At 46.0% G+C, this 13,010-nt stretch overlaps 5 non-coding genes across 5 annotated transcripts; all 5 read right to left on the bottom strand.

Moving 5' to 3' along the window:
• Positions 1-2,093: 2,093 nt before the first annotated feature.
• On the bottom strand, positions 2,094-2,284 carry LOC130306602 (U2 spliceosomal RNA). Its single transcript, XR_008855933.1, has one exon. It is a non-coding gene; the product is annotated as a U2 spliceosomal RNA (small nuclear RNA).
• A 2,087-nt stretch (positions 2,285-4,371) lies between these two features.
• On the bottom strand, positions 4,372-4,562 carry LOC130306601 (U2 spliceosomal RNA). Its single transcript, XR_008855932.1, has one exon. It is a non-coding gene; the product is annotated as a U2 spliceosomal RNA (small nuclear RNA).
• A 2,083-nt stretch (positions 4,563-6,645) lies between these two features.
• On the bottom strand, positions 6,646-6,836 carry LOC130306600 (U2 spliceosomal RNA). Its single transcript, XR_008855931.1, has one exon. It is a non-coding gene; the product is annotated as a U2 spliceosomal RNA (small nuclear RNA).
• Positions 6,837-8,922: 2,086 nt separating this feature from the next.
• On the bottom strand, positions 8,923-9,113 carry LOC130306599 (U2 spliceosomal RNA). The gene has a single exon (XR_008855930.1). It is a non-coding gene; the product is annotated as a U2 spliceosomal RNA (small nuclear RNA).
• Positions 9,114-11,192: 2,079 nt separating this feature from the next.
• On the bottom strand, positions 11,193-11,383 carry LOC130306598 (U2 spliceosomal RNA). Its single transcript, XR_008855929.1, has one exon. It is a non-coding gene; the product is annotated as a U2 spliceosomal RNA (small nuclear RNA).
• Between the last annotated feature and the right edge of the window lie 1,627 nt (positions 11,384-13,010).

Here is a 13,010-nt window from a genome sequence, read left to right as displayed (position 1 = left end):
AACCGTGAAAGGGGCGGGCCCAACAAGGTCCCCTTCATGGGCACTATCACTGCTTGCTGTCAGGGAGGCTGCCAGACAATTTTCCATGCACACTCTGGGCTGGGGGGCAGTCAACCACCAGTACACACAGCAGAACCTAAACCCATACCATTATTGCTAAGCAGCAAGACAGGGGCCCATTGCACTCCCACGGGGCCTTTTTAAATGCAATCCATAACCCGGATTTGCCAGGAACCCTTCTTACTCCTCCTACTTGCATGTGACACTGGGCTTAGGATCTGCATAGGAAACACACACACAAGCACACACCTACCTTTGTTGCCTGCAGATGCCTCCTTGGCTGTCCCCAAACGGTATCAAACCAACACCCACGGGAAGCTGTAAGCATAGAGGACATGCCTGCACCCCATTGGACTTACCTGTGTGGGTTAAATCCGGGTTATTTGACAACCTATGGCGGTGATGGTTCTGCTCAGGCAGAGCAGTGCTGATGCTCCTCATAAAGCTGTCGCTGCTGTGAAGGTTCTAGGTGACATCACAATCCCTATGGTTACATACACGACAAAGCTGGGTTGTTGTTGTTTACACTCTGCAAGGCCTGTGGAAGTGAGTGACATCATAGCACTGTAGTTCTGAGGGTTCTAGATGGATGCAACAATCTCCTGTTGCTTCTATGAAGGCCATAATAGACGACATCACCAAACAGCTCCATAGTCACATACACAGCAAAGGAGAGATGTTGTTTACACCTAGTGATGTCAGTGGTATTGAGTGACATCACAGCACAGTGCTAAGGCTCCTGGGCCTGGACACAGCAGCGGCTGCAATATCTCAACGGAGAATACGTTTATATATATGTGTGTGTGTGCGCGTATATATATATATATATATATATATATATATATATATATATATATATATATATTCTCCGCCGAAATCACTTTTAAACCCATTTCCACCTTTTTTTCCCTTCTCTTCCTCTTACTTTTTTTTCACGTTTTTTTACGTTTTTCTCCTTTTCGCCTCTTTTCTGGGCGTATTATTCTTCTTTTTCTTCTTTTTTTTCGTCTAATGCATACCCCATCAGTGCAGCAATGCTTATTCAATACCGCCAGCAGATGGAGACACTGGGGGATAATTTTCTAAGGATTTATACTGATTTTTCCTGTCTGAATTTGTCGCACAGAAAGTTGCAGGCCAAATATGTGTGACATTTCTGCGACTTTAGCTTCTAGAGCATTTTTACAACATTATACATAGGTGCTGAATACATAAAAAGCGACTGTTCAGCGACAGACAAGTCGCATCGGCTGAAAGTAGGCCAGAATGTCAGTCCATGTTGGAGCAGGTTTAGATACAGTCTAAAGCATAGATCTCAAAGTCTGTGCACAGAATTTAGCAAGGGCCTCGCACCTTCTGATGCATCAGGTAGGTGCACTATAGCATAGCCTAACCCTCTGTACTTTGGTCTATATTGATGCGGGACATAGACAGCCAGCTGATGACCAATCCATTAGTGCAATGGATGGCTGGAAGCATTTGTCTTTGCCTTTGCAATACCACAGAAGCAATGCATGGTCAATGTACAGCAATGACACACCTGTGTGAACAGCCAGGAGACCCCCCCATGTTATGTTACATAGTTACATAGTTAGTACGGTCGAAAAAAGACATATGTCCATCAAGTTCAACCAGGGAATTAAGGGGTAGGGGTGTGGCGCGATATTGGGGAAGGGATGAGATTTTATATTTCTTCATAAGCATTAATCTTATTTTGTCAATTAGGAACATTCAGCACCCACCCGCTATCAAGGCAGCTGCCTATCATGTCATGCCCTACCTGCACAGGTGTGCTGGCTACTCAAATGATCCAATTAAGGAGGCCATTTAGTCAGCAGCAGCAGAAGTCCTGTGCCTGGACGCTCCAACAGCGGCCAGACACAAGCAGAAGCAGCAGAAGCAGCAGCAGCACCACCTTTTGTTTTTTGGCTGCAGCAGCAGCAGCAGCAGCAAGGCCCACAGGGCTGGCTAGCTGGCTAGCCAGCAAGCAGGTAGCAATGAAAGTAGGAATCTTTCTTTTTAACCCTGTAAGGGGGTGGTGCACTGTACCCGAAGATACTGCCATATCGGGTCAATGCATAGGGCGACGGAAGCAAGCTTCGAAATCGGCCCCCGTTCTCAAAAATCCATTTAATATATGGTCCCCAGATAGGGGACGTATCAGATATTAAACTGATAAGAACAGATACTACACTTGATCTTAGCCAAAAGGCCGAGAAGCGATAACCGTGAAAGGGGCGGGCCCAACAAGGTCCCCTTCATGGGCACTATCACTGCTTGCTGTCAGGGAGGCTGCCAGACAATTTTCCATGCACACTCTGGGCTGGGGGGCAGTCAACCACCAGTACACACAGCAGAACCTAAACCCATACCATTATTGCTAAGCAGCAAGACAGGGGCCCATTGCACTCCCACGGGGCCTTTTTAAATGCAATCCATAACCCGGATTTGCCAGGAACCCTTCTTACTCCTCCTACTTGCATGTGACACTGGGCTTAGGATCTGCATAGGAAACACACACACAAGCACACACCTACCTTTGTTGCCTGCAGATGCCTCCTTGGCTGTCCCCAAACGGTATCAAACCAACACCCACGGGAAGCTGTAAGCATAGAGGACATGCCTGCACCCCATTGGACTTACCTGTGTGGGTTAAATCCGGGTTATTTGACAACCTATGGCGGTGATGGTTCTGCTCAGGCAGAGCAGTGCTGATGCTCCTCATAAAGCTGTCGCTGCTGTGAAGGTTCTAGGTGACATCACAATCCCTATGGTTACATACACGACAAAGCTGGGTTGTTGTTGTTTACACTCTGCAAGGCCTGTGGAAGTGAGTGACATCATAGCACTGTAGTTCTGAGGGTTCTAGATGGATGCAACAATCTCCTGTTGCTTCTATGAAGGCCATAATAGACGACATCACCAAACAGCTCCATAGTCACATACACAGCAAAGGAGAGATGTTGTTTACACCTAGTGATGTCAGTGGTATTGAGTGACATCACAGCACAGTGCTAAGGCTCCTGGGCCTGGACACAGCAGCGGCTGCAATATCTCAACGGAGAATACGTTTATATATATGTGTGTGTGTGCGCGTATATATATATATATATATATATATATATATATATATATATATTTCTCCGCCAAAATCACTTTTAAACCCATTTCCACCTTTTTTTCCCTTCTCTTCCTCTTACTTTTTTTTCACGTTTTTTTACGTTTTTCTCCTTTTCGCCTCTTTTCTGGGCGTATTATTCTTCTTTTTCTTCTTTTTTTTCGTCTAATGCATACCCCATCAGTGCAGCAATGCTTATTCAATACCGCCAGCAGATGGAGACACTGGGGGATAATTTTCTAAGGATTTATACTGATTTTTCCTGTCTGAATTTGTCGCACAGAAAGTTGCAGGCCAAATATGTGTGACATTTCTGCGACTTTAGCTTCTAGAGCATTTTTACAACATTATACATAGGTGCTGAATACATAAAAAGCGACTGTTCAGCGACAGACAAGTCGCATCGGCTGAAAGTAGGCCAGAATGTCAGTCCATGTTGGAGCAGGTTTAGATACAGTCTAAAGCATAGATCTCAAAGTCTGTGCACAGAATTTAGCAAGGGCCTCGCACCTTCTGATGCATCAGGTAGGTGCACTATAGCATAGCCTAACCCTCTGTACTTTGGTCTATATTGATGCGGGACATAGACAGCCAGCTGATGACCAATCCATTAGTGCAATGGATGGCTGGAAGCATTTGTCTTTGCCTTTGCAATACCACAGAAGCAATGCATGGTCAATGTACAGCAATGACACACCTGTGTGAACAGCCAGGAGACCCCCCCATGTTATGTTACATAGTTACATAGTTAGTACGGTCGAAAAAAGACATATGTCCATCAAGTTCAACCAGGGAATTAAGGGGTAGGGGTGTGGCGCGATATTGGGGAAGGGATGAGATTTTATATTTCTTCATAAGCATTAATCTTATTTTGTCAATTAGGAACATTCAGCACCCACCCGCTATCAAGGCAGCTGCCTATCATGTCATGCCCTACCTGCACAGGTGTGCTGGCTACTCAAATGATCCAATTAAGGAGGCCATTTAGTCAGCAGCAGCAGAAGTCCTGTGCCTGGACGCTCCAACAGCGGCCAGACACAAGCAGAAGCAGCAGAAGCAGCAGCAGCACCACCTTTTGTTTTTTGGCTGCAGCAGCAGCAGCAGCAGCAGCAAGGCCCACAGGGCTGGCTAGCTGGCTAGCCAGCAAGCAGGTAGCAATGAAAGTAGGAATCTTTCTTTTTAACCCTGTAAGGGGGTGGTGCACTGTACCCGAAGATACTGCCATATCGGGTCAATGCATAGGGCGACGGAAGCAAGCTTCGAAATCGGCCCCCGTTCTCAAAAATCCATTTAATATATGGTCCCCAGATAGGGGACGTATCAGATATTAAACTGATAAGAACAGATACTACACTTGATCTTAGCCAAAAGGCCGAGAAGCGATAACCGTGAAAGGGGCGGGCCCAACAAGGTCCCCTTCATGGGCACTATCACTGCTTGCTGTCAGGGAGGCTGCCAGACAATTTTCCATGCACACTCTGGGCTGGGGGGCAGTCAACCACCAGTACACACAGCAGAACCTAAACCCATACCATTATTGCTAAGCAGCAAGACAGGGGCCCATTGCACTCCCACGGGGCCTTTTTAAATGCAATCCATAACCCGGATTTGCCAGGAACCCTTCTTACTCCTCCTACTTGCATGTGACACTGGGCTTAGGATCTGCATAGGAAACACACACACAAGCACACACCTACCTTTGTTGCCTGCAGATGCCTCCTTGGCTGTCCCCAAACGGTATCAAACCAACACCCACGGGAAGCTGTAAGCATAGAGGACATGCCTGCACCCCATTGGACTTACCTGTGTGGGTTAAATCCGGGTTATTTGACAACCTATGGCGGTGATGGTTCTGCTCAGGCAGAGCAGTGCTGATGCTCCTCATAAAGCTGTCGCTGCTGTGAAGGTTCTAGGTGACATCACAATCCCTATGGTTACATACACGACAAAGCTGGGTTGTTGTTGTTTACACTCTGCAAGGCCTGTGGAAGTGAGTGACATCATAGCACTGTAGTTCTGAGGGTTCTAGATGGATGCAACAATCTCCTGTTGCTTCTATGAAGGCCATAATAGACGACATCACCAAACAGCTCCATAGTCACATACACAGCAAAGGAGAGATGTTGTTTACACCTAGTGATGTCAGTGGTATTGAGTGACATCACAGCACAGTGCTAAGGCTCCTGGGCCTGGACACAGCAGCGGCTGCAATATCTCAACGGAGAATACGTTTATATATATGTGTGTGTGTGCGCGTATATATATATATATATATATATATATATATATATATATATATTCTCCGCCGAAATCACTTTTAAACCCATTTCCACCTTTTTTTCCCTTCTCTTCCTCTTACTTTTTTTTCACGTTTTTTTACGTTTTTCTCCTTTTCGCCTCTTTTCTGGGCGTATTATTCTTCTTTTTCTTCTTTTTTTTCGTCTAATGCATACCCCATCAGTGCAGCAATGCTTATTCAATACCGCCAGCAGATGGAGACACTGGGGGATAATTTTCTAAGGATTTATACTGATTTTTCCTGTCTGAATTTGTCGCACAGAAAGTTGCAGGCCAAATATGTGTGACATTTCTGCGACTTTAGCTTCTAGAGCATTTTTACAACATTATACATAGGTGCTGAATACATAAAAAGCGACTGTTCAGCGACAGACAAGTCGCATCGGCTGAAAGTAGGCCAGAATGTCAGTCCATGTTGGAGCAGGTTTAGATACAGTCTAAAGCATAGATCTCAAAGTCTGTGCACAGAATTTAGCAAGGGCCTCGCACCTTCTGATGCATCAGGTAGGTGCACTATAGCATAGCCTAACCCTCTGTACTTTGGTCTATATTGATGCGGGACATAGACAGCCAGCTGATGACCAATCCATTAGTGCAATGGATGGCTGGAAGCATTTGTCTTTGCCTTTGCAATACCACAGAAGCAATGCATGGTCAATATACAGCAATGACACACCTGTGTGAACAGCCAGGAGACCCCCCCATGTTATGTTACATAGTTACATAGTTAGTACGGTCGAAAAAAGACATATGTCCATCAAGTTCAACCAGGGAATTAAGGGGTAGGGGTGTGGCGCGATATTGGGGAAGGGATGAGATTTTATATTTCTTCATAAGCATTAATCTTATTTTGTCAATTAGGAACATTCAGCACCCACCCGCTATCAAGGCAGCTGCCTATCATGTCATGCCCTACCTGCACAGGTGTGCTGGCTACTCAAATGATCCAATTAAGGAGGCCATTTAGTCAGCAGCAGCAGAAGTCCTGTGCCTGGACGCTCCAACAGCGGCCAGACACAAGCAGAAGCAGCAGAAGCAGCAGCAGCACCACCTTTTGTTTTTTGGCTGCAGCAGCAGCAGCAGCAGCAAGGCCCACAGGGCTGGCTAGCTGGCTAGCCAGCAAGCAGGTAGCAATGAAAGTAGGAATCTTTCTTTTTAACCCTGTAAGGGGGTGGTGCACTGTACCCGAAGATACTGCCATATCGGGTCAATGCATAGGGCGACGGAAGCAAGCTTCGAAATCGGCCCCCGTTCTCAAAAATCCATTTAATATATGGTCCCCAGATAGGGGACGTATCAGATATTAAACTGATAAGAACAGATACTACACTTGATCTTAGCCAAAAGGCCGAGAAGCGATAACCGTGAAAGGGGCGGGCCCAACAAGGTCCCCTTCATGGGCACTATCACTGCTTGCTGTCAGGGAGGCTGCCAGACAATTTTCCATGCACACTCTGGGCTGGGGGGCAGTCAACCACCAGTACACACAGCAGAACCTAAACCCATACCATTATTGCTAAGCAGCAAGACAGGGGCCCATTGCACTCCCACGGGGCCTTTTTAAATGCAATCCATAACCCGGATTTGCCAGGAACCCTTCTTACTCCTCCTACTTGCATGTGACACTGGGCTTAGGATCTGCATAGGAAACACACACACAAGCACACACCTACCTTTGTTGCCTGCAGATGCCTCCTTGGCTGTCCCCAAACGGTATCAAACCAACACCCACGGGAAGCTGTAAGCATAGAGGACATGCCTGCACCCCATTGGACTTACCTGTGTGGGTTAAATCCGGGTTATTTGACAACCTATGGCGGTGATGGTTCTGCTCAGGCAGAGCAGTGCTGATGCTCCTCATAAAGCTGTCGCTGCTGTGAAGGTTCTAGGTGACATCACAATCCCTATGGTTACATACACGACAAAGCTGGGTTGTTGTTGTTTACACTCTGCAAGGCCTGTGGAAGTGAGTGACATCATAGCACTGTAGTTCTGAGGGTTCTAGATGGATGCAACAATCTCCTGTTGCTTCTATGAAGGCCATAATAGACGACATCACCAAACAGCTCCATAGTCACATACACAGCAAAGGAGAGATGTTGTTTACACCTAGTGATGTCAGTGGTATTGAGTGACATCACAGCACAGTGCTAAGGCTCCTGGGCCTGGACACAGCAGCGGCTGCAATATCTCAACGGAGAATACGTTTATATATATGTGTGTGTGTGCGCGTATATATATATATATATATATATATATATATATATATATATATATATATATTTCTCCGCCGAAATCACTTTTAAACCCATTTCCACCTTTTTTTCCCTTCTCTTCCTCTTACTTTTTTTTCACGTTTTTTTACGTTTTTCTCCTTTTCGCCTCTTTTCTGGGCGTATTATTCTTCTTTTTCTTCTTTTTTTTCGTCTAATGCATACCCCATCAGTGCAGCAATGCTTATTCAATACCGCCAGCAGATGGAGACACTGGGGGATAATTTTCTAAGGATTTATACTGATTTTTCCTGTCTGAATTTGTCGCACAGAAAGTTGCAGGCCAAATATGTGTGACATTTCTGCGACTTTAGCTTCTAGAGCATTTTTACAACATTATACATAGGTGCTGAATACATAAAAAGCGACTGTTCAGCGACAGACAAGTCGCATCGGCTGAAAGTAGGCCAGAATGTCAGTCCATGTTGGAGCAGGTTTAGATACAGTCTAAAGCATAGATCTCAAAGTCTGTGCACAGAATTTAGCAAGGGCCTCGCACCTTCTGATGCATCAGGTAGGTGCACTATAGCATAGCCTAACCCTCTGTACTTTGGTCTATATTGATGCGGGACATAGACAGCCAGCTGATGACCAATCCATTAGTGCAATGGATGGCTGGAAGCATTTGTCTTTGCCTTTGCAATACCACAGAAGCAATGCATGGTCAATGTACAGCAATGACACACCTGTGTGAACAGCCAGGAGACCCCCCCATGTTATGTTACATAGTTACATAGTTAGTACGGTCGAAAAAAGACATATGTCCATCAAGTTCAACCAGGGAATTAAGGGGTAGGGGTGTGGCGCGATATTGGGGAAGGGATGAGATTTTATATTTCTTCATAAGCATTAATCTTATTTTGTCAATTAGGAACATTCAGCACCCACCCGCTATCAAGGCAGCTGCCTATCATGTCATGCCCTACCTGCACAGGTGTGCTGGCTACTCAAATGATCCAATTAAGGAGGCCATTTAGTCAGCAGCAGCAGAAGTCCTGTGCCTGGACGCTCCAACAGCGGCCAGACACAAGCAGAAGCAGCAGCAGCACCACCTTTTGTTTTTTGGCTGCAGCAGCAGCAGCAGCAGCAGCAAGGCCCACAGGGCTGGCTAGCTGGCTAGCCAGCAAGCAGGTAGCAATGAAAGTAGGAATCTTTCTTTTTAACCCTGTAAGGGGGTGGTGCACTGTACCCGAAGATACTGCCATATCGGGTCAATGCATAGGGCGACGGAAGCAAGCTTCGAAATCGGCCCCCGTTCTCAAAAATCCATTTAATATATGGTCCCCAGATAGGGGACGTATCAGATATTAAACTGATAAGAACAGATACTACACTTGATCTTAGCCAAAAGGCCGAGAAGCGATAACCGTGAAAGGGGCGGGCCCAACAAGGTCCCCTTCATGGGCACTATCACTGCTTGCTGTCAGGGAGGCTGCCAGACAATTTTCCATGCACACTCTGGGCTGGGGGGCAGTCAACCACCAGTACACACAGCAGAACCTAAACCCATACCATTATTGCTAAGCAGCAAGACAGGGGCCCATTGCACTCCCACGGGGCCTTTTTAAATGCAATCCATAACCCGGATTTGCCAGGAACCCTTCTTACTCCTCCTACTTGCATGTGACACTGGGCTTAGGATCTGCATAGGAAACACACACACAAGCACACACCTACCTTTGTTGCCTGCAGATGCCTCCTTGGCTGTCCCCAAACGGTATCAAACCAACACCCACGGGAAGCTGTAAGCATAGAGGACATGCCTGCACCCCATTGGACTTACCTGTGTGGGTTAAATCCGGGTTATTTGACAACCTATGGCGGTGATGGTTCTGCTCAGGCAGAGCAGTGCTGATGCTCCTCATAAAGCTGTCGCTGCTGTGAAGGTTCTAGGTGACATCACAAATCCCTATGGTTACATACACAACAAAGCTGGGTTGTTGTTGTTTACACTCTGCAAGGCCTGTGGAAGTGAGTGACATCATAGCACTGTAGTTCTGAGGGTTCTAGATGGATGCAACAATCTCCTGTTGCTTCTATGAAGGCCATAATAGACGACATCACCAAACAGCTCCATAGTCACATACACAGCAAAGGAGAGATGTTGTTTACACCTAGTGATGTCAGTGGTATTGAGTGACATCACAGCACAGTGCTAAGGCTCCTGGGCCTGGACACAGCAGCGGCTGCAATATCTCAACGGAGAATACGTTTATATATATGTGTGTGTGTGCGCGTATATATATATATATATATATATATATATATATATATATTTCTCCGCCGAAATCACTTTTAAACCCATTTCCACCTTTTTTTCCCTTCTCTTCCTCTTACTTTTTTTTCACGTTTTTTTACGTTTTTCTCCTTTTCGCCTCTTTTCTGGGCGTATTATTCTTCTTTTTCTTCTTTTTTTTCGTCTAATGCATACCCCATCAGTGCAGCAATGCTTATTCAATACCGCCAGCAGATGGAGACACTGGGGGATAATTTTCTAAGGATTTATACTGATTTTTCCTGTCTGAATTTGTCGCACAGAAAGTTGCAGGCCAAATATGTGTGACATTTCTGCGACTTTAGCTTCTAGAGCATTTTTACAACATTATACATAGGTGCTGAATACATAAAAAGCGACTGTTCAGCGACAGACAAGTCGCATCGGCTGAAAGTAGGCCAGAATGTCAGTCCATGTTGGAGCAGGTTTAGATACAGTCTAAAGTATAGATCTCAAAGTCTGTGCACAGAATTTAGCAAGGGCCTCGCACCTTCTGATGCATCAGGTAGGTGCACAATAGCATAGCCTAACCCTCTGTACTTTGGTCTATATTGATGCGGGACATAGACAGCCAGCTGATGACCAATCCATTAGTGCAATGGATGGCTGGAAGCATTTGTCTTTGCCTTTGCAATACCACAGAAGCAATGCATGGTCAATGTACAGCAATGACACACCTGTGTGAACAGCCAGGAGACCCCCCCCCCCCCCATGTTATGTTACATAGTTACATAGTTAGTACGGTCGAAAAAAGACATATGTCCATCAAGTTCAACCAGGGAATTAAGGGGTAGGGGTGTGGCGCGATATTGGGGAAGGGATGAGATTTTATATTTCTTCATAAGCATTAATCTTATTTTGTCAATTAGGAACATTCAGCACCCACCCGCTATCAAGGCAGCTGCCTATCATGTCATGCCCTACCTGCACAGGTGTGCTGGCTACTCAAATGATCCAATTAAGGAGGCCATTTAGTCAGCAGCAGCAGAAGTCCTGTGCCTGGACGCTCCAACAGCGGCCAGACACAAGCAGAAGCAGCAGAAGCAGCAGCAGCAGCACCACCTTTTGTTTTTTGGCTGCAGCAGCAAGGCCCACAGGGCTGGCTAGCTGGCTAGCCAGCAAGCAGGTAGCAATGAAAGTAGGAATCTTTCTTTTTAACCCTGTAAGGGGGTGGTGCACTGTACCCGAAGATACTGCCATATCGGGTCAATGCATAGGGCGACGGAAGCAAGCTTCGAAATCGGCCCCCGTTCTCAAAAATCCATTTAATATATGGTCCCCAGATAGGGGACGTATCAGATATTAAACTGATAAGAACAGATACTACACTTGATCTTAGCCAAAAGGCCGAGAAGCGATAACCGTGAAAGGGGCGGGCCCAACAAGGTCCCCTTCATGGGCACTATCACTGCTTGCTGTCAGGGAGGCTGCCAGACAATTTTCCATGCACACTCTGGGCTGGGGGGCAGTCAACCACCAGTACACACAGCAGAACCTAAACCCATACCATTATTGCTAAGCAGCAAGACAGGGGCCCATTGCACTCCCACGGGGCCTTTTTAAATGCAATCCATAACCCGGATTTGCCAGGAACCCTTCTTACTCCTCCTACTTGCATGTGACACTGGGCTTAGGATCTGCATAGGAAACACACACACAAGCACACACCTACCTTTGTTGCCTGCAGATGCCTCCTTGGCTGTCCCCAAACGGTATCAAACCAACACCCACGGGAAGCTGTAAGCATAGAGGACATGCCTGCACCCCATTGGACTTACCTGTGTGGGTTAAATCCGGGTTATTTGACAACCTATGGCGGTGATGGTTCTGCTCAGGCAGAGCAGTGCTGATGCTCCTCATAAAGCTGTCGCTGCTGTGAAGGTTCTAGGTGACATCACAAATCCCTATGGTTACATACACAACAAAGCTGGGTTGTTGTTGTTTACACTCTGCAAGGCCTGTGGAAGTGAGTGACATCATAGCACTGTAGTTCTGAGGGTTCTAGATGGATGCAACAATCTCCTGTTGCTTCTATGAAGGCCATAATAGACGACATCACCAAACAGCTCCATAGTCACATACACAGCAAAGGAGAGATGTTGTTTACACCTAGTGATGTCAGTGGTATTGAGTGACATCACAGCACAGTGCTAAGGCTCCTGGGCCTGGACACAGCAGCGGCTGCAATATCTCAACGGAGAATACGTTTATATATATGTGTGTGTGTGCGCGTATATATATATATATATATATATATATATATATATATATATATTTCTCCGCCGAAATCACTTTTAAACCCATTTCCACCTTTTTTTCCCTTCTCTTCCTCTTACTTTTTTTTCACGTTTTTTTACGTTTTTCTCCTTTTCGCCTCTTTTCTGGGCGTATTATTCTTCTTTTTCTTCTTTTTTTTCGTCTAATGCATACCCCATCAGTGTAGCAATGCTTATTCAATACCGCCAGCAGATGGAGACACTGGGGGATAATTTTCTAAGGATTTATACTGATTTTTCCTGTCTGAATTTGTCGCACAGAAAGTTGCAGGCCAAATATGTGTGACATTTCTGCGACTTTAGCTTCTAGAGCATTTTTACAACATTATACATAGGTGCTGAATACATAAAAAGCGACTGTTCAGCGACAGACAAGTCGCATCGGCTGAAAGTAGGCCAGAATGTCAGTCCATGTTGGAGCAGGTTTAGATACAGTCTAAAGTATAGATCTCAAAGTCTGTGCACAGAATTTAGCAAGGGCCTCGCACCTTCTGATGCATCAGGTAGGTGCACAATAGCATAGCCTAACCCTCTGTACTTTGGTCTATATTGATGCGGGACATAGACAGCCAGCTGATGACCAAGCCATTAGTGCAATGGATGGCTGGAAGCATTTGTCTTTGCCTTTGCAATACCACAGAAGCAATGCATGGTCAATGTACAGCAATGACACACCTGTGTGAACAGCCAGGAGACCCCCCCCCCCCCCC

Source organism: Hyla sarda, unplaced genomic scaffold (assembly GCF_029499605.1).
Source record: "Hyla sarda isolate aHylSar1 unplaced genomic scaffold, aHylSar1.hap1 scaffold_1385, whole genome shotgun sequence".
NCBI lineage: Eukaryota > Metazoa > Chordata > Amphibia > Anura > Hylidae > Hyla > Hyla sarda.
The sequence above is the reverse complement of the archived record's forward strand: the minus strand, read 5'-3'. Positions and strand labels throughout refer to the sequence as shown.